The 24313-nt window shown below is 45.7% G+C and overlaps 1 protein-coding gene across 5 annotated transcripts in view; it reads right to left on the bottom strand.

Annotated features, from left to right (window-relative positions):
- MEIOC (meiosis specific with coiled-coil domain) overlaps positions 1 to 24313 on the bottom strand; it is a 224250-nt gene that overhangs the window by 12889 nt on the left and 187048 nt on the right. The gene's annotated exons all lie outside the window — the stretch shown is intronic.

The following is a 24313-nucleotide window of genomic DNA, read 5'->3' as shown; positions in this document are numbered from 1 at the left end:
ATGTGTGTGGGGGGGACCACTGTTTGGGTGCACGGCAGAGCTCGGAAGGGAAGGAGCGCCGTTTTGGAATGCAGACTTTGATAGAATGGTCTGCGGGCATGATGTTGCGTTTGCAGAGACTCTGATGTACCTAACAGTAGAAACCCCCCACAAGTGACCCCATTTTGGAAACTAGACCCCCCAGGGAATTTATCTAGATGTGTGGTGAGAACTTTGAATGCCCAAGGGCTTCACAGAAGTTTATAATGCAGAGTTGTGAAAATAAAAAATATATTTTTTTTCCACAAAAAAGATTTTTTAGCCCCCACGTTTCTATTTTCACAAGTGCTTCACAGAAGTTTATAATGCAGAGTGGTGAAAATAAAAAAAAATAAAAAATTCCACAAAATTGATTTTTTAGCCCCAAAATTTTTATTTTGACAAGGGTAACAAGAGAAATTGGACCCCAAAAGTTGTTGTCCAATTTCTCCTGAGTACACTGATACCCCATGTGTGGGGGGGACCACTGTTTGGGCGCATGGCAGAGCTCGGAAGGGAAGGAACGCCATTTTGGAATGCAGACTTTGATAGAATGGTCTGCGGGCATGATGTTGCGTTTGCAGAGACCCTGATGTACCTAACAGTAGAAACCCCCCACAAGTGACCCCATTTTGGAAACTAGACCCCCCAGGGAATTTATCTAGATGTGTGGTGAGAACTTTGAATGCCCAAGGGCTTTACAGAAGTTTATAATGCAGAGTTGTGAAAATAAAAAATATATTTTTTTTCCACAAAAAAGATTTTTTAGCCCCCACGTTTCTATTTTCACAAGGGTAACAGGAGAAATTGGACCCTAAAAGTTGTTGTCCAATTTGTCCCGAGTACGCAGATGCCCCATATGTGGGGGTAAACCACTGTTTGGGCGCACGGCAGAGCTTGGAAGGGAGGGAGCACCATTTGACTTTTTGAGCGCAAAATTGGCTGTGGCGTTTAGAGACCCCCTGATGTACCTAAACAGTGGAAACCCCCCAAATCTAACTCCAACCCTAACCCCAACACACCCCTAACCCTAATGCCAACCCGATCCATAATCCTAATCACAACCCTAACGATAATCACAACCCTAACCCCAAAACAACCATAACCCTAATCAGAACCCTAAATCCAACACACCCCTAATCCTAATCTCAACCCTAACCTCAAACCTAACCCTAATCTCAATACACCCCTAATCCCAACCCTAACCTTAACCCTAATCCCAAACCTAACCCTAATCCCAAACGTAACCCTAATGCCAACCCTAATCCAAACCCTAATCCCGGCTCTAACCCAAATTTTAGCCGCAACCCTAGCCCTAACTTTAGCCCCAACCCTAGCCCTAACTTTAGCCCCAACCCTAACCCTAGCCCCAACCCTAAATTTAGCCCCAACTCTAATCTTGGCCCTAACTTTAGCCCCAACCCTAACCCTAAATTTAGCCCCAACCCTAACCCTAAATTTAGCCCCAACTCCTCTAGCTGCCGGCCGGCAGATCATGGCGGGCGCACTGCGCATGCCTCCGCCATTTTCTTACCGAAGGAAGAAGCCGGCGGCCAGGAGAGGACACAGGAGGACCCAGGGACACCAGTAAGTATGATAAGGTCCCCGAATCCCCCTATTTCTCTGTCCTCTGATGTGCGATCACATCAGAGGACAGAGAATTACACATCGCTTTTTTTTTTTTTTTTGCGGTCGTCGGTAAAGTTAATTACCAGCAATCGCAAAACAGGGGTCAGTAAAAACCGACCCCGATCATGTTCTTTGGGGTCTCGGCTACCCCCGGCAGCTGAGACCCCAAAGATATCCCGGGTGCCGGCCTGCGGGCGCACTGCGCATGCGCCCGCCATTTTTTGGCCGGAAGATGGCGGCGCCCATCGGGAGCCACGAGGAGCACCGGGGGAGACAGGTGAGTATCCGGGGGCTATCGGGGACCCCATTTCTCTATCCTCTGATGTGCGATCACATCGGAGGACAGAGAAATTAAATGGCAAATCGCGGGTTTTTTTTGCGACCGCCGGTAAACGGTTAATTACCGGCGATCGCAACTCGGGGGTCGGTAAAAACCCCCCGAATCATGTTATCTGGGGTCTCGGCTACCCCCGGCAACCGAGACCCCAGAGAAAATCCGACTCTGGGGGGCGCTATTCACTTTTTCCACAGCGCCGTTAATTAACGGCGCTGTGGTTTAAGTACCCTTAACTGCCGCCGTTAAAAGGCATATCGGCGGTCGTTAAGGGGTTAAAAAAAAATAAACACTCCAATATTGCTGAAGTCCTGGCTTCTTCAGGATCCTCATGTGAAGGACCAGGCCCCAAAACTGCATTATTTCAACTGCCTCTACAGGAGACCAGTTAGAAAATGATAAATCAGGGTTTTGTGCCCTCAGAGAAAAAGACTTTGAAAAGTCTAGTCTAGTTCTGTGAGGCCAATGTTGTCAAACTTGATTCCCGATTGTGCCACAAAATGGCGAGGTCCATAAGGAATCAGTAATAGGGGGTGCTGGTTCATCTTCTGTCCTGGGACGTCGGAGTGGCGGTTCAGCGGCACCTGAAGAGCACGACGAGGAGGAGGAAGGAGATGAATCTGAAAAATAAAGAAATGTGGGATCCTCTCGCTATCAGTGTAGAAGGCAAGGAAAGCATAAGCCTCCTCCACTGAAAAGCGTTGTTGGGACGAGCGAGACAACATTTTTGTTCTTTATGTATGTGGTGATTGTGTTGGTACTTTAATTAGTTGTGTGTGTGTGTGTGTGTGTGTGTGAGATAGTGCTTGGTGTAAACTTTTTTGTTTGAAAAGAAAAAGCTAAAAAAAAAAAACAAGCAGCAACCAGGGAGAAAAAAGTCAGTGAAAATTGTAAAACAGCGGGCACAAGTAATCAATGCTCGGCGGCTGCTGGATGTGCGCACAGAGTTGGTGAAAAAGAAAAGTGTCTAAAACAGCAGGCATGAGCTCTGATGAGTGAACTGCATCACTAATCAAAGCTTGGCAGCTGCTGGATGTGCGCATGGAGGTGGCGCAAAGGGTGAATGAAATAGAAAAGTGGATAACAGCAGGTACGAGCTTTGACGAGTCACTAATCAAAGCTCGGTGGCTTACGGATGTGCACACGAAGATGGCAGAAAGGGGGGTGAAAAAGAAAAGTGGAAAACAGCGACCACGAGTGCTGATCGGTGAACTGCGTCACCAATCAACGCTTGGCGCCTGCCGGATGTGTGCACGGAGGTGGTGCAAAGAGGGGTGGAGTGGAGTAAAAAGAGGGGGAAGTGGGTGGATGAGGAGAGATCAGTCAGGGATCAAAACAGTTACAGCTGTTTTTCTTCTTCTGTCTAGTCTGTTTTCTTTTCTGTTCTTTATTTTTCAGCAGTGAGGGATTGTGGTGTCACAGGCTTCTGTGGCACCATAAGGCCCAGCAGAGCACAGATCCTGTAGCGTGACAGCTCTGCAGAAATCCTCAGCTATTGAGAGGACCTGCAGCGGGGTCATAGACAGGTAACAGAGCGGTCACACCATTGCTGTGCCCTGTCATTGGTGTGATTGTTAATGACATCGATCGCACAAATCAGAGCTGGCCCTGGTGACGCTGGGGTTGCCAGACAACAGCCTAGGATCGGTGCCCCCATAGCTCTGATTCTAGGCATGTCACAGTGTGGCTGTGCCCTGTGATTGGCGCGATCGATGTTTAGTCCAGGTCACGGCCTGGCGTTGCCAGGCACCAGCCTAGGATTGGTGCTCTTACAGCTCCAATCCTAGGCAGGTCACTGCTCGGTCACATCGCGGCTGTGTCCTGTGACTGGCGTGATCGAGTCGCGGCAATCAGAGTGGGTCCAGGACATGCCAGGCAGCTGGCTGAGACATCAGTGTTTCAGGCTATCCGATTGGCTGAAACACTGAGAAATGCCGCAACTGGCTGTTCACATCTTAACAGCCAATCACAGTAATTGTGGTTGCGGAAGGGCGGCGAAACTCCCCAGGATGACAACACCATCTACCCAGAGGTAAGATGGTGCCGGAATTCTAATGTGATCACCGGGACTTCGGTCGCAGTGTCGCATTAAAAAAATGACGTAATATTCCATCTATGGTCAAACAGGCCCAGGTCACATGGATGGAATATTACATCCGATGTCAGAAAGGGGTTAATGACTAGGCCTCATTTTTTTTAAAAAATCTGTCCACTGTCACTTTGAGGTCATAACTCTGGACTGCTTCAATGGATCATGCTGACTCTGAGACTGTTTTTCATGACATATTGTCAATGGTAGTGGTAAAAATAAGGAAATTTGGTCAAAATTTTAAAAATTTCAGTTTTCAAACCAGAGAGTTATATCGCACAAAATAGTTAATAAATAACATTTCCCACATGTCTACTTTACATCGGCACAACTTTTGAAAACTATTTTTTTGTTAGGAAGCTATAAGGGTTAAAAGTTGACCAGCGATTTCTCATTTTTCCCAACAAAATTTACAAAATCATTATTTTTTATGGACCACATTGCATTTGAAGTGACTTTATCCTCTTAACGACCAGAGGTATTTTTGGTTTAGCATTTTCATTTTTTGCTCCCCTTCTTCACAGAGCCATATCTTTTTTATTTTTTGGTCAAAATGGCCATGTGAGGGCTTGTTTTTTGTGGGAGAAGTTATACTTTTGAATGGTATCATTGGTTTTAACATATCGTGTACTGGAAAATGGGAAAAAATTCCAAGTGTGGTGAACTTGCAGAAAAAGTGCAATCCCTCAGTTGTTTTGTACATGTTCACTAAATGCTAAAACTCCAGGTCATTACGAGTTCGTAGACACCAAACATGTCTAGGTTCTTCTTTTACTTAGGTGGTGAAAAAAAATTCAAAAGTTTGTATAGAAAAAAAATTGTGCCATTTTCCGATACCGGTAGCATCTCCTTTTTTTGTGATCTCAGGTTGGGTGAGGGCTTATTTGTTTGCATGCTGATCACATGACGGGCTCACCGATGGGCGGGATTTCCGGCACGCTTGCCGGAAGTGCGAGAGAATGACAGCGGCATTTAACTAGTTAACATCCGCGGGTGGATGGCGATTCCACCCACGGCTGTTAGAGGCAAATGTCAGCTGTTCAAAAAAGTAGACATGTGCAAGAAAAGATGTGGGCTCAGCACCGGAGCCCCAAAGGGAGTAAGTCCGACATCGGCATACTATTATGCCCAATGTTGGAATGGGGTTAAGGGGCCTATATGGCAGAAAATACCCAAATAACCCTTCAGGTGCTTCATAGGAACTGAAGCAATGTAGAAGGAAAAAAATAAACATTTAACTTTTCTTCACAAAAAATTTACTTAAGACCCAATTTATTTATGTTCTTAAGGATATTCGGACAAATTAGACCCTGATATTTGTTCTGCAATTTCTCCTGAGTACACTGATACCCCAGGTGTGGAGGAAAACCACTGTGTGGGTGCACAGCAGGGCTGGGAAAGAATGTAGCATCATTTGACTTCTTAAGGCTATGTGCACACGTCAGGATTTTCTGCAGAATTTTCCTGAACAAAACCGGACTTTTTCTGCAGGAAATCCGCATGCGTTTTTTTTCCGGAGCTTCCCAATGCATAATAGCGGCAAAGATGTGAAAAATCGGCTAAATTAAAGAACATGATGCGTTTTTTACCGCAATGAGTTTTTTTTTGCGGAAAAAAACGCATCATGTGCAAAAAAATTGCAGAATGCATTAAAAATGATGGGATGCTTATGTATGCGTTTTTTAAGCATTTTTCCCATGGAAAAAGGCCGAAAAAACGTGAAAAATTCTGAACGTGTGCACCTAGCCTCAATGTAAAATTGTCTTGAATCGAGAACGGACACCATGATGCGTTTGGAAAGACCCTGATTTACCTAAACAGTGGAAACCTCCCACAAGTGACACAATTTTAGAAACTAGACCCCTGAAGGAACTTATCTAGATGTGTGGTGAGCACCTTGAACTCCCAGGGAAGTCACATAAGTTTATAACATAGAACAGTGAAAATGGAAAAAAAAAAAAAGATCACATTTTTTTTTCCACAAAAATTATCTTTTTGCACCAAATATTTTTATTTTCACATGTGTAACAGGACCCCAAAAATACCCCATATGTGGGGGAAAACCACTGTTTGGGTGTACAGCAGAGCTCGGAAGTGAAGCAGCAAGGTTTGACTTTTTGAACACAAAACTGTCTGGAATCGAGATCGGATGCCATGTCAAGTTTGGAGTACCTTGATGTGCCTAAACAGTGGAAACCCCCCACAAGTGACACCATACTTGTAAACTAGATCTCTCAAGGAGCTTATGTAGATGTGTGGGGATCATCTTTAACTTCAAGTTTATATTGAAGAGCCAAGAAAATAAAAACAATCCAATTTTTCCCTTAAAAATCATATTTTAGCCCCCAAATTTTTTATGTTCACAAGGGTAACAGGAAAAAAAATTGTCATGCAATTTCTCCAGAGTCTGTCAATACCCCACGCGTGGGGTAAAACAACTTACTTTTAAGGCACAGTGCAAAGCTCACAAAGGAAGAAGCGCCATATTGGAGTTCAGATTTTGCTCGAATGGTTTGAGGGTGCAATGTCAGTTTGGCAGAGCAGCAGCAGTTTCACTTAGGTGCTGTCATTTTACAAACTACTCAATTAATTCATCTAGGGGTGCACTGGTCATATTCACACCATATGTGCCTCACAGAAATTTATTCCATTGGACAATGAAGAAAGAATTATATTTTTTTCACTAAAATATTGTTTTTGCTCCAAATTTTTAATTTTTATAAGGGCTAATGGGAAAAAAATGGACCTCTCAGTTTGTTGTGCAATTTCTCCTGAGTGCGCCAATACCCTGCACGTAATGGGGAACTACTTTTGAGGCACAGTGCGACGCTCAGAAGGGCAGGAGTGCAAAATTATTGCACAGATTTTACGGTTATGGTTTGAGTGTGCCAGGACCCAGGACCCATCGAGAGAGCCTCTGAGGTGCCAGAACAGAAAAATTCCCCATTAAGTGACTCCATTTTACAAACTAAACCGCTTAGTGCCCCTTTCCACTTGCGAGATAAACGTCCGTGTCTCGCATGTGAAAACCAAGCTCTGGCGCCGGCACTCCAGAGCGGAGCGTGCGGCCGCATAGCAACACATGGAGCTGCACGCTCCGCTTTAAAGTGCCGGCGCCAGAACTTGGTTTTCATATGCGAGACACGGACGTTTATCTCGCAAGTGGAAAGGAGCCCTTAATGAATTCATCTAGGCGTGCAGTGATCATACCACAGGTGTGTCGTAGAATTTTATACCATTTGGCAGTGAAGAAAAAATAATTAAAATTTTTACCACACAAATTTTGTTTTAGCCAAAGATTTTACATTTTTACAAGGGAAAATGGGTAAAAAGAACAATAAAATTTGTCCCACAATTTCTGCTGAATGTAGAGATCCTGAAAGCATGACCTGTTTGCAGCCCTTGAGGAATGCAGTTTGAGACCTATGCCCTATACCTATACCCTGTACAGTACTGCTTAGGCCTCTTTCACACTTCAGTCTTTTGGCGTCAGTTTGAATCCGCCGTTTTCATCAAATAGCGGATCCGCCATTTTTTTTTTGGCGGATCCGCTATTTTCCCATAGACTTGCATTAGCGACGGATTGTGACGGATGGTCGTCCGTTCCATCCGCCATGTGACGGATCCGTCGAAATTTGACGGACGTCATCTAGACATAGACGGACATTATAAAATTTTTTGTCTGCGCCGAAATGGCGGTTCGCGACGGATCCGTCGCGTCCGCCATTCCATAGAATGGCCGCCTATGGGAGACGGATCCGTCGTGACCGTCATTTCGGCGGATCCGTCGCCCCAATCCGCTTTTTCAATTGCGCATGCTCCAAAAAGTAGATACTTTTCCCAGACAACCCCCAAGTAACAGATTCGTAAAAAAAACGGATCCGTTAGAACCGTTTTCTCAACAGTTGTGACGGATCCGTCACTATGTCGGAGCAGACTGACGCCAAACAACTGAAGTGTGAAAGAAGCCTTAGCCACAGACTTGGGCGGGAAGGAGCGTTATTTGTCTACTGGAGGGCAGATTTCCCTAGAATTGTTTGCGAACTCCATAGACAGAGCCCCTAAGAGGTAGCAGAAAAGAATACCCGCTCAAGAGACCCCATTGTAGAAATTATACCCCAGCCAAACATGTGGACGCTAAAGGTGGTCTATGCACACTAGAGCGCAGAAGGGAGGCATTTGGGAGCGCAGAATTTCCTTTGGGGGATTAGGAGCCATTTAGCTTTTCCACAGCCTTTGTACTACCAGTAACATGGAAGCCCCCTTATATCCACTGACAGATGACAGATCTGAGTGAGGACTTGCTTTTTTGTGAATTGAGTTGAAGCTTTTTTTAAAAATTTTTTCATAACATTTGGGATCACTTTTACCTGCGCTCTATGCTGAGCACTTACTTTGGGGTTTCCATCTAAATTGCTGAATGACGTGAATCAGATGAAACCCCCGAGGGATCCATTCACTATAATGAGGCAGCAGAGTTACTCTGGACTGTCTGGCTTCTGTTCAGCTGAGTCCTTCTTTTCAAAAGTGTATAGAACTATGGCGGACCGCGCTTTTATGCATGCCTAAAAAGACAGACACTGCTGGATCACAGGTCAGACAGCATCCATACTGCGTCCATCTACCTTATTATAGGGAATCCTCCGCCAGAGATTCCATCTGAATCACGTATTTAAGAGATTTACACGAAAAACCCGGTGTAAGCGCTCAGCGCAGAAAGCAAGATATACTGAATGTGCGCCGCGCCTTACTGCAATCTTTCAGAGGCAGAATGAACAAATTATCAGCAGTTGAAGAATTGGTTTTATTTATTTTTTACGCCGTTCCTCATGCGATATAAGTGATTAAGCAACTTTATTCTTCAGGTCAGTGCGATTACAGCGATACCAGATTTATATCGGGTTTTATAATTGGCTTTTGTTACACACTAAAAAGATATTTTTATTGCAAAAACAAGTTTTTTGCATGGTTATATTTTTAAAGCTATAATTTTTCCATATTTCGGCTGACAGTCATTTGAGAGATTGTTTTCTGTGGGATGAGTAGATGTTTTTATTGGTACTATTTTCGGTCAGATGACTTTCGTTTTAAGGGAGGCAGAATGAACAAAAAACAGAAATTCAGGGGCTCTAGTGAAGAACCCAGTGGTTATTTATTTAGGCCCTACAGGTTCTCCTTGGACTGTGGCACAATGGTTCCACAATCACATGCGCAACACTTATCATTGCTCGGACACAGCAGTTTGTGCCTCCTAGTCCTGCAATGCCTCCTCCTGTGATAAGTACCTCACTGTCTATATACATAGTATATAAGAGCCTGTTGGGGGTGGAGTTAGCATTCTCAGCTCTGCTTCATTGCTAAATCCAAAAACTCTCTCTGTGTGAGAACGGCTGCACCCAGTAATCTAAGTGATACATCATTGGATTCAGCTTCTCTTTGCCTACATCAGGCTACTCTCAGATCAGGTAGCAAAAGCTGCTCACAGATTCCCTTTAAGTTCATACCAGGGCTGGGGACTCCTAAAATATATAAGAAATTGGTATAGTAGTAAAATGCAGTATGTGATGTAAATTTTTTCATAAGAAATTGGGAAAGTTATGAAATGTCCTACAAATGTCAGTTCTATTCCTGATCTAAGGATCTCAGCATTTAGTTAATAATAATATAATAATAATTTTATTTATATAGCGCCAACATATTCCGCAGCGCTTTAAAATTATAGTTGAATCTGTACTGCACTTTATGTACGTGCTCAGTAGTGAGGCAGTGCTGTAGAGTCAGAGTCTGAGTCGTGGATCAGGGAAATTGAGAAATTGGAGGTTTGGCTTACCGACTCCGCAGCCCTGGTTGGTACTCCAGTTTGTGTGTCTTGTATAGGGCCTTACTTTAGCCCTTTCAAAACCTTGGTGGTTTTCAGTTTTCTGCTCTCCTTCTTCCCAGAGCCATAACCTTTTTATTTTTTAGTCAATATGGCCGTGTGAGGGCTTGTTTTTTGCGGGATGAATTGTACTTTTGAACGACTTCATTGGTTTTACCATATTACCGTATATACTCGAGTATAAGCCGACCCGAGTATAAGCCGACCCCCCTAATTTTGCCACAAAAAACTGGGAAAAATTATTGACTCGAGTATAAGCCTAGGGTGGAAAATGCAGCAGGTACTGGTGAATTTAAAAATTAAAAATAGATACTCCATACCGTTCATTATGACCCCATAGATGCTCCACATAAAGCTGTGCCACATATAATGCTCTGCACCGTTCATTATGGCCCCATAGATGCTCCACATAAAGCTGTGCCATATATACAATGCTCTGCACCGTTGCCCCATATAGCTGTGCCATATATACAATGCTCTGCACCATTGCCCCATAGATACTCCACATAAAGCTGTGCCATATATACAATGCTCTGCACCGTTGCCCCATAGCTGTGCCATATATATAATGCTCTGCACCGTTGCCCCATAGCTGTGCCATATATATAATGCTCTGCACCGTTGCCCCATAGATGTGCCATATAGTGCTCTGCACCGTTGCCCCATAGATAGCTGTGCCATATAGTGCTCTGCACCATTGCCTCATAGCTGTGCCATATAGTGCTCTGCACCGTTGCCCCATAGATAGCTGTGCCATATAGTGCTCTGCACCGTTGCCCCATAGATAGCTGTGCCATATAGTGCTCTGCACCATTGCCCCATAGCTGTGCCATATAGTGCTCTGAACCGTCCATTATTGCCCCATAGCTGTGCTGCTGCTGCAATAAAATAATAAAACACATACTCACCTGTCTTGCTTGCAGCTCCTCGGCGCCATCTTCCCGGCGTCTCTCCGCACTGACTGATCAGGCAGAGGGCGGCGCGCACACTATATGCGTCATCGCGCCCTCTGACCTGCACAGTCAGAGCGGAGAGACGCCGGGAAGATGGCGCGACGCCCGGCGTGTGGAACGAGGACAGGTGAATATGCGATACTTACCTGCTCCCGGCGTCCCGCTCCTTCCCCCGGACAGCTGGTGTTCGGTGCCGCAGCCTCTTCCTCTATCAGCGGTCACCGGCACCGCTGATTAGAGAAATGAATTATGCGGCTCCGCCCCTATAGGGGGTGGAGCAGCCTATTCATTTCTCTAATGAGCGGTCCCACGTGACCGCTGAACAGGGGAAGAGGCTGCTGCACCGAAGACAGTGGGACGGGCAGGGGGAGCGTCAGGATCGCCGGGACTAGGTGAGTATGCCTCAGCGCCCTCTCCCCCTCACCCGCCGACCGTGACTCGAGTATAAGCCGAGGGGGCACTTTCAGCCCAAAAATTTGGGCTGAAAATCTCGGCTTATACTCGAGTATATACGGTATTTATTGGAAAATGGGAAAAAAATTAAAAGCATGGTGAAATTGCAATTGCAATTCCACAATTGTTTTTTGTACCATGCTCGCTACATGCTAAAACTGACCTGCCATTATGATTCTTTGATTCTTCAATTCATTACGAGTTCAAAGATCGCAAATATTTATAGGTTCTTTTTTATTTAAAGGGAACCTGTCAGCAGAATTGTGCACAGTAAACTACAGACAGTGTCAGGTTGGCGCCGTTATACTGATTAAAATGATATGAAATCCATCTTATGGTTGTTGTTTAGTCTGCAATTTAAGTTTTGAGTTAATGATATGCCCGTGCATTGGGGCGGCCCGTGGGGGGGCTTTATGTGGTGCTCTGATTAGCTATTGATACTGAAGACTGCTGATAGATCACTGATCCCTCAGTGACCTTACCCCTAGTTAACATAATAAATATTATACACACGTGGTCATAATTGTTCGTACCCTTCGTTTAATGACTGAAAAACCCACAATGGTCACATAAATAACTTGAATCTGACAAAACTAATAACAAATCAAAGATCTATGAAAATGAACAAATGAACAGACATGCTTCCACAGAATTAAAAAAAAAAATTAAACCTCATGAAATAGGCCTGGACAGAAATGATGGTACCCCTGAAAATAATGTGACAAAAGGGGCATTTTAAATCAAGGTGTGTCCACTTACTAGGACCAGAGGTGTCTACAATCTTGGAATCAGTGAGTGGGCCTGTATACAAATTGATGACAAATCAGACGGATACTACGAATGGTAACAAAAGAAAAACTTCTAGAAGCAAAGAAGATGTGGTCTTAAGGTGCGTTATGGCAAAAAAAGAGAGGCAATTAAAGAATAAATGCACATACCTTTAAAGGGAACCTGTCACCCCCCTCCGGCTTTTTTAACTAAAAGAGCCACCTTGTGCAGCACTATTGCTGCATTCTGTGAAGGTGGCTCTTTTTGGGGAGGTCCCTTCCAAAGCACGTCTTTTCCCCCCCGGATACAAACTCCCGGGGACGTTAATGAAAACAGAGGAGGCGGCACCCGGAGGGGCTGAGTGATGGCTGGGAGGCGTTTGTGTCTGGGGGGAAAAGACGTGCCCCTCGGACAGGCTATAGATATGGCCGCATTGGAAGGGACCCCCCAAAAAAGAGCCACCTTCACAGAATGCTGCATTAGTGCTGCACAAGGTGGCTCTTTTAGTTAAAAATGCCAGGGGTGGGGGGTGACAGGTTCCCTTTAAGACAGCATCTTCTTTGCTTCTATTTCTACTTCCCTCCTGAGGGTATGAGGCAGGAGCAGCTCTATTATCTCTAAATCTACGGCTGGTTGGGCTCAATCATCTGCTATCAAGGAGCATTGGCTGCAATCTATCATTCACACTCGCATAGCGGCGGTCACCGGCACCTCTTGTTCCTTGGGGCAGATGAGGATCTGCGGTGATGTCCGTTGGATAACGCCCCCTTTGGATCATGTGAAAGGCCCAGGAAGTCCTGTACGGGATACTGGGATAACTCTCCGGCAACACAGAGTTCCATTCACTGTCACGCTTCAGCTGGGGTTCTTCAGGGGTGCCCAACTCCTTAAGGCAAGAGGCCGCCCGGTCTGATTTAATTTTCTAATACAATCACAAGTGTGCTCCTTTTTTCTTCTTTTTTTTCAGAAAAACTTCTAAACAGATTAAGGCTATATGCACACGTTGCGGATTTCCTGCAGATCCGCAGCATTTTTTACCGTGCAGAAATGCTGCAGATCCGCAAGTACAATGTAAATCAATGAGAGAAAAAAATGCTGTGCTGATGGTGCGGAAAATTCCGAGCGGAAACGCTGCGGATTAAAAGAAGTAGCATGTCACTTCTTTTTTGCCGATCTGCGTTTTTGTACCCATTCCATTATAGAAATCCGCAGGGGTAAAAAATGCAAGAAATCCGCACAAAAAAACGTGACAAATCCGCACCTGCGTTTTCTGCCAAGATATGCAGAATCCTCACTAAAAATTCCTGAGGTTAATCCGCAATGTGGGCACATAGCCTAAAGGTGAACTTCAAGCTCAAGGAACATCAGTGTCAGATCACACCATGCGTCATTGTATGAGCCAAAGTGGACTTCATGGGAGACGACTAAGGAGGACACCATTGTTAAAAAAAAAATCATAAAAAAACCAGACTGGAATTTGCCAAACTACATGTTAACAAGCTACAAAGCTTCTGGGAGAATGTCCTATGGACAGATGAGACAAAAATTGAACTTTTTGGCAAGACACATCAGCTCTATGTTCACAGACAGGAAAATGAAGCATATCAAGAAAAGAACACTGTACCTACTGTGAAACATGGAGGAGGCTCTGTTATGTTCTTGGGCTGCTTTGCTGCATCTGGCACAGATCCTATTGAGCATCTTTGGAAAGAGCTGAAACATGCCGTCTGGCAAAGGCAACCTTCAAACACGAGACAACTGGAGCAGTTTGCTCTTGAGGAGTGGGCCAAAATACCTGTCGAGAGGTGTAGAAGTCTCATTGACAGTTACAGGAATCGTTTTGATTGCAGTGATTGCCTCAAAAGGTTGTGCAACAAAATATTACCATATTTTTCGCTTTATAAGACGCTCCGGATTATAAGACGCACCCCAAATTTTGAAGAGAAAAAGAGGAAAAAACTTTTTTAAAAATAAAATGGTAGTGCTTTTTATAATCCATGGTGGTGGCTGCGGTGAAGCGGGGTCCCTGGTGGAGGAGGCAAGAGTGGAGCGTTGCCGCAGGCTGGGATGAGTGGGTGTTCCAAAATGCAGCACGCCGCTGCGGGTGTCCCAGTGGCGGTGCTGTGTCCCGGTGACGGTGCTGCTCTGTGTCCCCAGTGGCGGTGCTGCTCTGTGTCCACGGCGGCAGTGCCGCGTCCCTGATGCTGCGCTGTGTCCCCGCTGCTGCGGGGGGCTCTGCCGACATTTTGTGAAAGGCCAGAGTCCCCAGCAACTTCTTCCAAGGTTTCCTGTGCAGCGGCGGACTCTGGAAAAATGGCCGCCGGGAGGCGGCGCATGTGCTGATCGAGATCTCAGTGCCAAGATCTCGGGAGATGAGAACCATGGAAGAACTTGCAGGGGGGCTCTGGCCTTTCACAAAATGTCAGCAGAGCCCCCCGCAGGAACGGGGACACAGAGTAGCACTGCACAGCCACTGTGGAAACAGCGCAGCACTGCCACCAGGACACAGCGCAGCATCGCCACAGGGACACAGCGCAGCACCGCCACAGGGACACCCGCAGCAGCACTCCGATAAGGTATATCCGCATTTTAAGACACACCCCCATTTCCCCCCAAAATTTTTGGGGAAAAAGTGCATCTTATAGTCCAAAAAATACGGTAAGTTAAGGGTACCATCATTTCTGTCCAGGTCTATTTCATGAGTTTTATTTATTTTTTTAATTCTGTGGAAGCATGGTTGAAAAGCAATGTCTGACTTTCATTTGTTAATTTTCATAGATTTTTTATTTATTATTACTTTTGTCAGATTCAAGTTATTTCTGTGACCGTTGTGGGTGAGTATCAACAATTTTGACCATGTGTGTATATACATGCTGATATAAAAAAAAAACATTCTGCAGGCAGGCAGCAGCGGCACCTGCACTGCAGCATAATCACATATGTACTGTGTATATAACTATTATGGTTAAGGATATACTAATATAAAAAAAAATCCATTTGAAAATGGCACCCGCCGCGCCTGCGCAGTAGCAGCTATCACTGAATATAGAGGTGATCCGATAGCTGCTACTGCCTACACGCCAGCAGCACCATCTTTCTAGAGAAGAAAAAACAATTTCTTCTTCCAAGATGGCGCCGCTGAACCTGCGCAGTAGCAGCTATCGGATCACCTCTGTTCTGCCCTTTCTAATGAAGGACAGGGGTTCGTTTCAAGCATTAAAGTTTCACTACTATTAGTGTTTTGGGTTTTGCTGTGTTATAGCACCACCCAGTGGTGATTAAATTTATTACCTGTGTTTTTTCAGTAATAATTAGAGTGTTGCATTCTGGGTTGCACCAAGGTATCATGGGATAGGGAAATTCCCCATTTTCTCTCTGTGTATTTCCCTGGACACTCGAGTTAATCTGCTGTGTTGGAACTACCTCACTTACTTGCCACCTTGGTTAAGTTTATCCAGTAAGATTGTTATCCCTGTTCTTCCAATATAGTGTTCTACAGAATGTGATTACTGTATAGCAACTAGTACCTGGGAAATCTATTATCTGTGAGTTACTGTATGTAGTTACATGTAGAAGTTGCATCATCCTGTATGCTTTCCCTGCTAGTTATAAGTATAAGTTGTGCTGTTATTTGCCCAATACTTACCCAAATCATTTGTATTCTTATAGTTTTACCGCGCTCATGTTTACCAATAAACAAGTTAGACTACAGAGAACAGTCTGCTTATTTGGGAGACAGAAGTGGCTTATGCCGTATGTCAGATCACACACCGTATCAACGTGTATGAAGACAGAACAGTAAAACGGAAGCTAGACGCCGGCGATGACAGTAAAGGAGGCTAGACGCCAGCGATAGCAAATAACTCTTACGGAGCCGCTTGTACCATACCGCACTGCCTGCAGATACCGCAGCGGCCGCCATACAGTCACAAGTACCGAGAGTGCAGCCCACCAAGCACGACACGTCTCAGTCCACGCTGAAGTCATTCCTACCCGCTCTGAGACGTCCTACAGCCTGCAAACGGACACAAAATGTCTGCAAGTCGAGCATCTTCACTTGGGACGAGGTCCCAAACAAGCCGCTCTAGCAAGTCTTCCTCGAAAAGGTCTGTCACCCTCGCCCGTGCAGAAGCTGAGGCGGCGAAAGTAAGATCCTCCTTCGCTGCACAAGAGATGCAGTTAAAGTTAAGACAAGCAGACCAAGAAGCAGAAAGAGCCCGCCAAGAAACTGAAAGAGCCCGCCTGCAAGCAGAGCAAGAAGCAGAAAGAGCCCGCCTGCAAGCCGATAGAGACGCAGATACAGCACGCCTGCGAGCAACCTTAGAAAGGCTTTCTGCTGAAAAAGAAGCAGCAGCCGCAATAGCCAAAGCTGAGTTCTTAGAAGCCGTGGAGTTTCCTGAATCTGAGCGTGACAGCGACGTACGTGGACCAGACCTTGATCGTCAGGACCCTGCTCAACGCGTCTCAGAATACGTCCACCAACATCCCAGAATAGAAGACAACTCTGATCCGTTACACCAACCAGCCTATACAGATTACCAGAGCTCTTTCCTCCAAACACCGAACTGGAAGCAGGAAGGTATACTGCGAAACGACATCGACCACCACTGCCGTCTTACAGAACAGAAGGTACGGCCTCCTCCCAGACTGACAGGGACACCCTTCGCTTCGGAACGGTTTTATACAGACTTTCCTAGGCCAGAAGCTCCTACCAGGTATGAGGATGCACCACACACACCGCATGACAACAGCACACCAGCTCACGTTGGCACTGACTCAGCCACTATGAACTTTGCAAGGTTCTTTACCAGCCGGGAGCTGGTGACCAAGGGACTTGTAAAGTTCACTGATCGAGCTGAAAGCTACAGAGCATGGCGAGCCTCTTTCCAGAATGCCATCAGAGACTTGCATCTTTCCAGTAGTGAAGAGTTAGATCTACTGGTTAAGTGGCTTGGGAGCGAGTCAGCTGAACACGCCAAAAGAATCAGGAACATTAACATAAAGTACCCACACACAGGACTTCGCATGGTGTGGGAGAGACTCAAAGAATGTTATGGGTCAAAAGAAGCTATAGAAAACGCTTTGTATAAAAGAATTGATGATTTCCCCAAGATAGCAAATAAGGGTTATCAAAAGCTCAGGGAACTGAGCGACTTGTTAAAGGAGGTACATGCTGCTCAGGCAGAAGGTGACCTACCGGGGTTGGCATTCCTGGACACCGCCAGAGGTGTCAACCCGATTGTCCAAAAGCTCCCTTACAACTTACAAGAAAAGTGGGTCAGTCACGGGTCCCGTTACAAACAGGCTCATAAGGTACCATTTCCTCCTTTCAGGGTGTTTGTAGACTTTGTTGCTCAGCAAGCTAAAGTTAGAAATGACCCCAGTTTCGATTTCACTATGTCATGTACCACTGCCTCTGGTGTAAAACCCAGTAAAACACCAGTGGCAGTACACAAAACTAATGTTATCTCCACAGGTTTTCCTTACAGGACAAGTAAGTCCCCTCCAGAAGAGGACAAACCGCAGGATCTCAGCAAACACTGCCCCCTACACAAGAAACCTCATCCTCTACTAAAATGTAGAGCCTTCAGGGAAAAGTCTCTAGAAGACCATAAGAGTTTCCTAAAGGAAAACAAGATATGCTTCAGATGCTGCGTGACGACCTCACACTTCGCCAAGAACTGTGAAACCAATGTGAAATGCACAGAATGTAGTAGTGTGGAGCACAACACAGCCTTACATCCTGGACCACCCTCAGGGGTATCGTCGCGAGTAGAAGAGTCTGCCGAAAAACAGATGGATACTGACATGGACACCCCAGTGGTCACTTCTCAGTGTACAGAGATCTGCAAGGAACTCGTAGCAGGAAGATCCTGCTCGAAGATCTGTCTTGTCAAGAGTATTCCCAGCGAGCCAACGGGATAAGGCAATGAAGGTATATGCAATCTTGGACGATCAGAGCAACAGGTCTCTAGCTAAGTCCTTTCTCTTCGACACCTTCAACATTGCTGGTCCCGGCTCTCCGTACTCCTTGAAGACATGTGCAGGTACTGTCGAGACGGCGGGGAGAAAAGCGACCGGATTCAAAGTAGAGTCTATAGACGGTCAAACCTGCTTATCCTTGCCATCAATACTGGAGTGCAACCAGATTCCCGACAACAGGTCTGAGATACCTACACCAGAGGTAGCAGCTCATCATACCCACTTGAAACGTATAGCTCACCGGATACCAGAGCTTGACCAAGGAGCTCCTATCGTCTTACTCCTCGGAAGAGACATACTACGGGCCCACAAGGCTAGAGGACAGATTAACGGCCCACAAAACGCCCCATATGCTCAGAAACTTGACCTAGGATGGGTCATTGTGGGAGACGTCTGTTTGGGTGGAGCACACAGGCCGACATCAGTCAACAGCATGCTCACCAGTACCCTCGAGAATGGACGTCCGTCTCTCTTCCAGCCATGCAAGAGCAGTTTCCTGATTAAAGAATTACCACACCACACCCCTCCACCTTGTCCGTTAGCTGATCCTTCCTGTGGAGACCATGCATGCGATGGTGAGCAAGATCATATAGGGTGCACAGTTTTCCACAGGACAAGAGAAGACAACCAGGTAGCAACGTCCATAGAGGACAGACTGTTCATGGACATCATGGAGCGAGAGATAGTAAGAGATGGATCAAAAAGTTGTGTCGCACCTTTACCATTCAAACCACAGAGGCAACGCTTACCCAACAACAGAGAACTTGTCTACAGTCGATTTGTCTCCCTTACACGCAAACTGCAGAAGGCACCAGAAACAAGAGAACACTTCTTTACCTTCATGGAGAGAATATTCCAGAGTGGCCACGCGGAAATCGCACCTGTACTCCAAGATTCCGAGGAATGTTGGTACTTACCTATTTTCGGCGTGTATCATCTGAAGAAACCAGGTCAGATAAGAGTGGTATTTGACTCAAGTGCCAGATACGAAGGTGTTTCTCTAAATGACGTCTTTCTGTCTTGTCCAGACCTCAACAACAGACTTCTGGGAGTACTTCTTGGTTTCCGCAAAGATGCAGTAGCATTTATGGCCGACATACAACAGATGTTTCACTGCTTCCTTGTTAAAGAAGAACACAGAAACTACTTGAGGTTTTTCTGGTACCGAGATAATGACCCCTACAAGGACATCGTGGAATATCGTATGAAGGTACACATCTTTGGGAACAGCCCCTCCCCTGCTGTCGCTATCTATGGCCTCAGACATTCAGCCAGAGAGGGTGAAGCAAAGTATGGATCGGATGTAAGATTGTTTGTAGAAAAGGATTTCTACGTAGATGATTGCCTGAAATCCACACCCACAGAGGAGTCGGCAGTCAGTCTCCTGAAAAGGGCACAAGAAATGCTCGCTTCATCCAATTTGAGGTTGCACAAAATTGCTTCCAACAGCCAAAAACTAATGGCAGCCTTTCCCTCTCAAGATTACTCAACCGATTTAAAAGACTTGGATTTAAGCACGGACTCCCTTCCCATGCAGCGGAGCCTGGGTTTACTCTGGGATTTGAAAAAGGATGCATTCACCTTCCAGATCAGCGAAGAAGAGAAACCCTTCACGCGTAGAGGCGTCCTGTCCGTTGTAAACAGCTTGTACGATCCTCTGGGATTTGTAACCCCTGTAACTATCCAAGGTAAAATGATGTTGAGAGACTTCACCCAAGAGACGTCCGATTGGGATGATCCGCTTCCCAGCGAGAAAAGAGACTTGTGGGTGAGATGGAAGAACTCTTTAGAAGCCGTGTCAAGTCTCTACGTGGCACGACCATATGCTTCTGTGCCATCAACAGAAATCAAGATGCAAAGGCTTTGTATCTTCTGCGATGCTTCAACCAAAGCAATTGCAGCAGTGGCGTATTTGAAAACTACCGACATCAATGAACAATGCCACGTAAGGCTTGTTATGAGCCGGACAAAACTGGCCCCACTCCGTGAACACACAGTACCCAGACTGGAACTCTGTGCAGCTGTGCTAGCAGTAGAGTTAGCTGAGCTGATCTCGACAGAGATGGACCTGGAGGTCAAGGAAGTCGAGTTCTACACAGACAGCAAGGTAGTGTTGGGGTACATTGGCAATGAAACTCGTCGCTTCTACGTCTATGTCAGCAATCGGGTGCTAAGGATCAGGAGATCCACCGAACCTAAACAGTGGCACTATGTGTCCACAAACCACAATCCTGCGGACCACGCAACCAGATCCGTGGAAGCAAGACACCCTAAGGACACTACCTGGTTTACTGGCCCTACATTCTTATACCGTTCGACGCCATACATGGACGAGTCAAACATCTTTGAACTGGTAGATCCAGAGGCAGATGAGGAAATCCGCCCTCAGGTATCCGTTCTACATACGGTGACTAAAGACAATCACCTCAAATCCCACCATTTCAACAAGTTCTCAACTTGGAACTCGCTTGTTTGTGCCTTCGTTTGTTTGATTTATGTGGCCCGGTCCTATAAGTCAACATCACCCGCCATTCAGAAACCTTGCAAGGGTTGGCATCACTGCAAGCTTGCCTTTACCGTTCCAAACATGGAAAATGCCAAGAACGTTATAATTCGCACCATACAAAGTGAATGTTATGCCAAAGAATTAGATAACCTCAATAAAGGCCAACCTGTTTCTAGAGATAGTGTCTTGAAGAAGCTTGATCTAGTCATTGACCAGGATGGGCTGTTAAGAATTGGAGGTCGTCTTCAAGAAGCTGAAGTGGAATTTGGGGAGAAACACCCTATAATAATTCCCGGACATCATCATGTCACGACCCTGCTTGTGCAACACCACCACATCTTGGTGAAACATCAGGGCCGACTGTTTACCGAAGGAAATCTACGAACTGCTGGACTATGGATAGTCGGAGCAAAGCGATGCGTGAGTAAACTCATTTACAATTGCGTGATTTGTCGCAAACTCCGTGGCGGGACTCAAAAGCCGAAGATGGCCAATCTCCCATCGGACAGACTTAGTACAGAACCTCCTTTTACCAACGTCGGACTGGACGTATTCAGGCCGTGGTCTGTAGTTGCACGGCACACTAGAAGAGTCCAAGCCAACGCCAAACGCTGGGCGGTTCTGTTCACCTGTATGTCCATCAGAGCAGTCCACATCGAAGTAATTGAGTCCATGGACACTTCAGGGTTTATAAATGCACTCTGACGTTTCATCGCCATCAGAGGCCCCGTGAAGCACATACGCTCAGATAGAGGTACCAACTTTGTAGGAGCAGTGAAAGAACTTCAAATTCCTTCCAACCTAGACACCACCAGTGTGGAAAGATACTTGAGTGAGCAGGGATGTACCTGGACTTTCAATCTTCCACACTCTTCTCACATGGGAGGTGCTTGGGAGAGGATGATAGGAATAGCACGCAGAATCCTTGACTCCATTTTCTTGCAAGCAGGTAGTGCAAGACTCACACATGAAAGTTTGACCACATTCTTGGCAGAAGTTTCGGCCATCATTAATGCTAGACCATTGACTTCACTTTCTAGTGACTCTGGAGATCCGACCATTCTCACTCCTGCCATGTTGCTTACTCAGAAAGCCAGCGTCCTCAGCGCTCCACCTGGAGATTTCAGCAACAAGGACCTTTACAGACAGCAATGGAGACAAGTCCAAAGTCTCTCCAATACCTTTTGGGACAGATGGAGGAAGCAGTACCTCTCCACCTTACAACCAAGGAAGAAGTGGCAGACCGACAGACCAAACATCAAAACCGGTGATGTCGTTCTCATGAAAGAAAGCCAGTCTCACCGTAATGAGTGACCACTAGGCCTCATCAATAAAATATTCCCAAGCAAAGATGGGAAGGTGCGTAAGGTCGAGGTCAAAATAGGCAAGTCCGGGGAGAGTAAACTATTCCTCAGACCAGTAGCGGAACCTGTCTTACTGTTTTCGCCAAAAGAACCTGTAGGTGGCATCGGTTGATGCCAAGCAGGGAGTGTTCTGCCCTTTCTAATGAAGGACAGGGGTTCGTTTCAAACATTAAAGTTTCACTACTATTAGTGTTTTGGGTTTTGCTGTGTTATAGCACCACCCAGTGGTGGTTAAATTTATTACCTGTGTTTTTTCAGTAATAATTAGAGTGTTGCATTCTGGGTTGCACCAAGGTATCATGGGATAGGGAAATTCCCCATTTTCTCTCTGTGTATTTCCCTGGACACTCGTGTTAATCTGCTGTGTTGGAACTACCTCACTTACTTGCCACCCTGGTTAAGTTTATCCGGTAAGATTGTTATCCCTGTTCTTGCAATATAGTGTTCTACAGAATGTGATTACTGTATAGCAACTAGTACCTGGGAAATCTATTATCTGTGAGTTACTGTATGTAGTTACATGTAGAAGTTGCATCATCCTGTATGCTTTCCCTGCTAGTTATAAGTATCAGTTGTGCTGTTATTTGCCCAATACTTACCCAAATCATTTGTATTCTTATAGTTTTACCGTGCTCATGTTTACCAATAAACAAGTTAGACTACAGAGAACAGTCTGCTTATTTGGGAGACAGAAGTGGTTTATGCCGTATGTCGGATCACACACCGTATCAACGTGTATGAAGACAGAACAACCTCTATATACATCAAGCCCCCCCCACACAGGCCCTCACTAAAACTGAAAATAAAGCTTAAACAACCACAAGACAGATTTCATCAACCAAGGAATCATTTTAATCAGTATAACGTCGCTGACCTGACACTATCTATAGGTTACTGTGCACAATCCTGCTGACAGGTTCCCTTTAAGTGGTGTAAAAAAAATATCCAAAGTTTGCACACACACACACACACACACACACACACACACACACACACACACACACACCCACACACACAGCTACATTTTCCGACACCCGTGGCGTCTCCATTTTTTTGCGATCTGGGGCTGGGTGATGGCCTAATTTTTGAGCGTCCCCTGATGTTTTTATTGATACTACTTCAGGGTAGATATGATGGTTTGATCGCCTATTATTGCAATGTTGCGGCGATCAAAAAAAGTAATTTTAGCATTTTTTTTTCTTGTTACGCTGTTTACTGATCAGATTAAGATTTTTAATATTTTGATAGATCGGGCATTTCTGAATGCGGAGATACCAAATATGTGTATTTTTTATTATTTTATTTTGAATGGGGTTGCAGCCCTGCTTTGTGTAGCTAAAATGATCATCTGCAATGAGGGCCGGCCACAGAGCGGTGCTTAGAGCAGATCGGCAATGACAACCACAGGGGTCTCCTGCAGACCCGGGAATGTCATGCCAACCCATCGGCGCCCTGCGGTCATGTGACATGGGCACCGCTGGGCGGGATTAGTGACGCACTTCCTGCGCGCCCATGATAAATGCTGCTGCCGAGAGATTGACAGCGGTATTTCACATGTTAACAACTGCGGGTGGCTTGCAATTGCACCTGTGGCTGTTAGCGGCACATTCCAAATGATGAAACAGCTGATACGTATCGGAAAACATGCGTGCTCAGAGCCGGAGCCTGCATGGACACGACCAATGACATATATATAGGTCATAGGTCGTGAAGGAGTTAAAACCTAGCTCACATGAGTGTATAACACGGCTCAGAGCTATGCTTTATCAGATAGCATTGTATGAAAATAGAAAAGACAGGTACCTGCACCACTGGTCCGGTTTAATGTGAGCCTCCTGGCTGAATGCGCTCCAGCTGGTCCGCTGACGTCGGGTGCTGTGGCCGTGAATAGAAATCCACTGACGACTATATAAATAAGATGCGGCCGCACTCACCGGTCTCTCAAACAGGTTACTTTATTGTGCAAGAATTCTTCACGGCTCGGGGGTGTTACATAAGAAGAGGTGCAGGCGGAACGACGGCCGTTTCGCACCCGTATGGCGCTTCAACGGGTTCATACGGGCGCGAAACGGCCGTCGTTCCGCCTGCACCTCTTCTTATGTAACACCCCTGAGCCGTGAAGAATTCTTGCACAATAAAGTAACCTGTTTGAGAGACCGGTGAGTGCGGCCGCATCTTATTTATATACAGTTTATCAGATAGCAGTTGGTCCAATGTTATACTAAGGCGGCAGTGCAGATCTGCAATTTTTTTCACATGCCGATTTGCATGCTGCAAGTGCATCTGATGATTGGACCACACGCACCTATACAAGTTTATGGTACGTCCGATGTATGAGA

This window comes from Ranitomeya variabilis, chromosome 4 (genome assembly GCF_051348905.1).
Source record: "Ranitomeya variabilis isolate aRanVar5 chromosome 4, aRanVar5.hap1, whole genome shotgun sequence".
Lineage (NCBI taxonomy): Eukaryota > Metazoa > Chordata > Amphibia > Anura > Dendrobatidae > Ranitomeya > Ranitomeya variabilis.
This window is presented reverse-complemented; position numbering and strand designations above follow the sequence as displayed.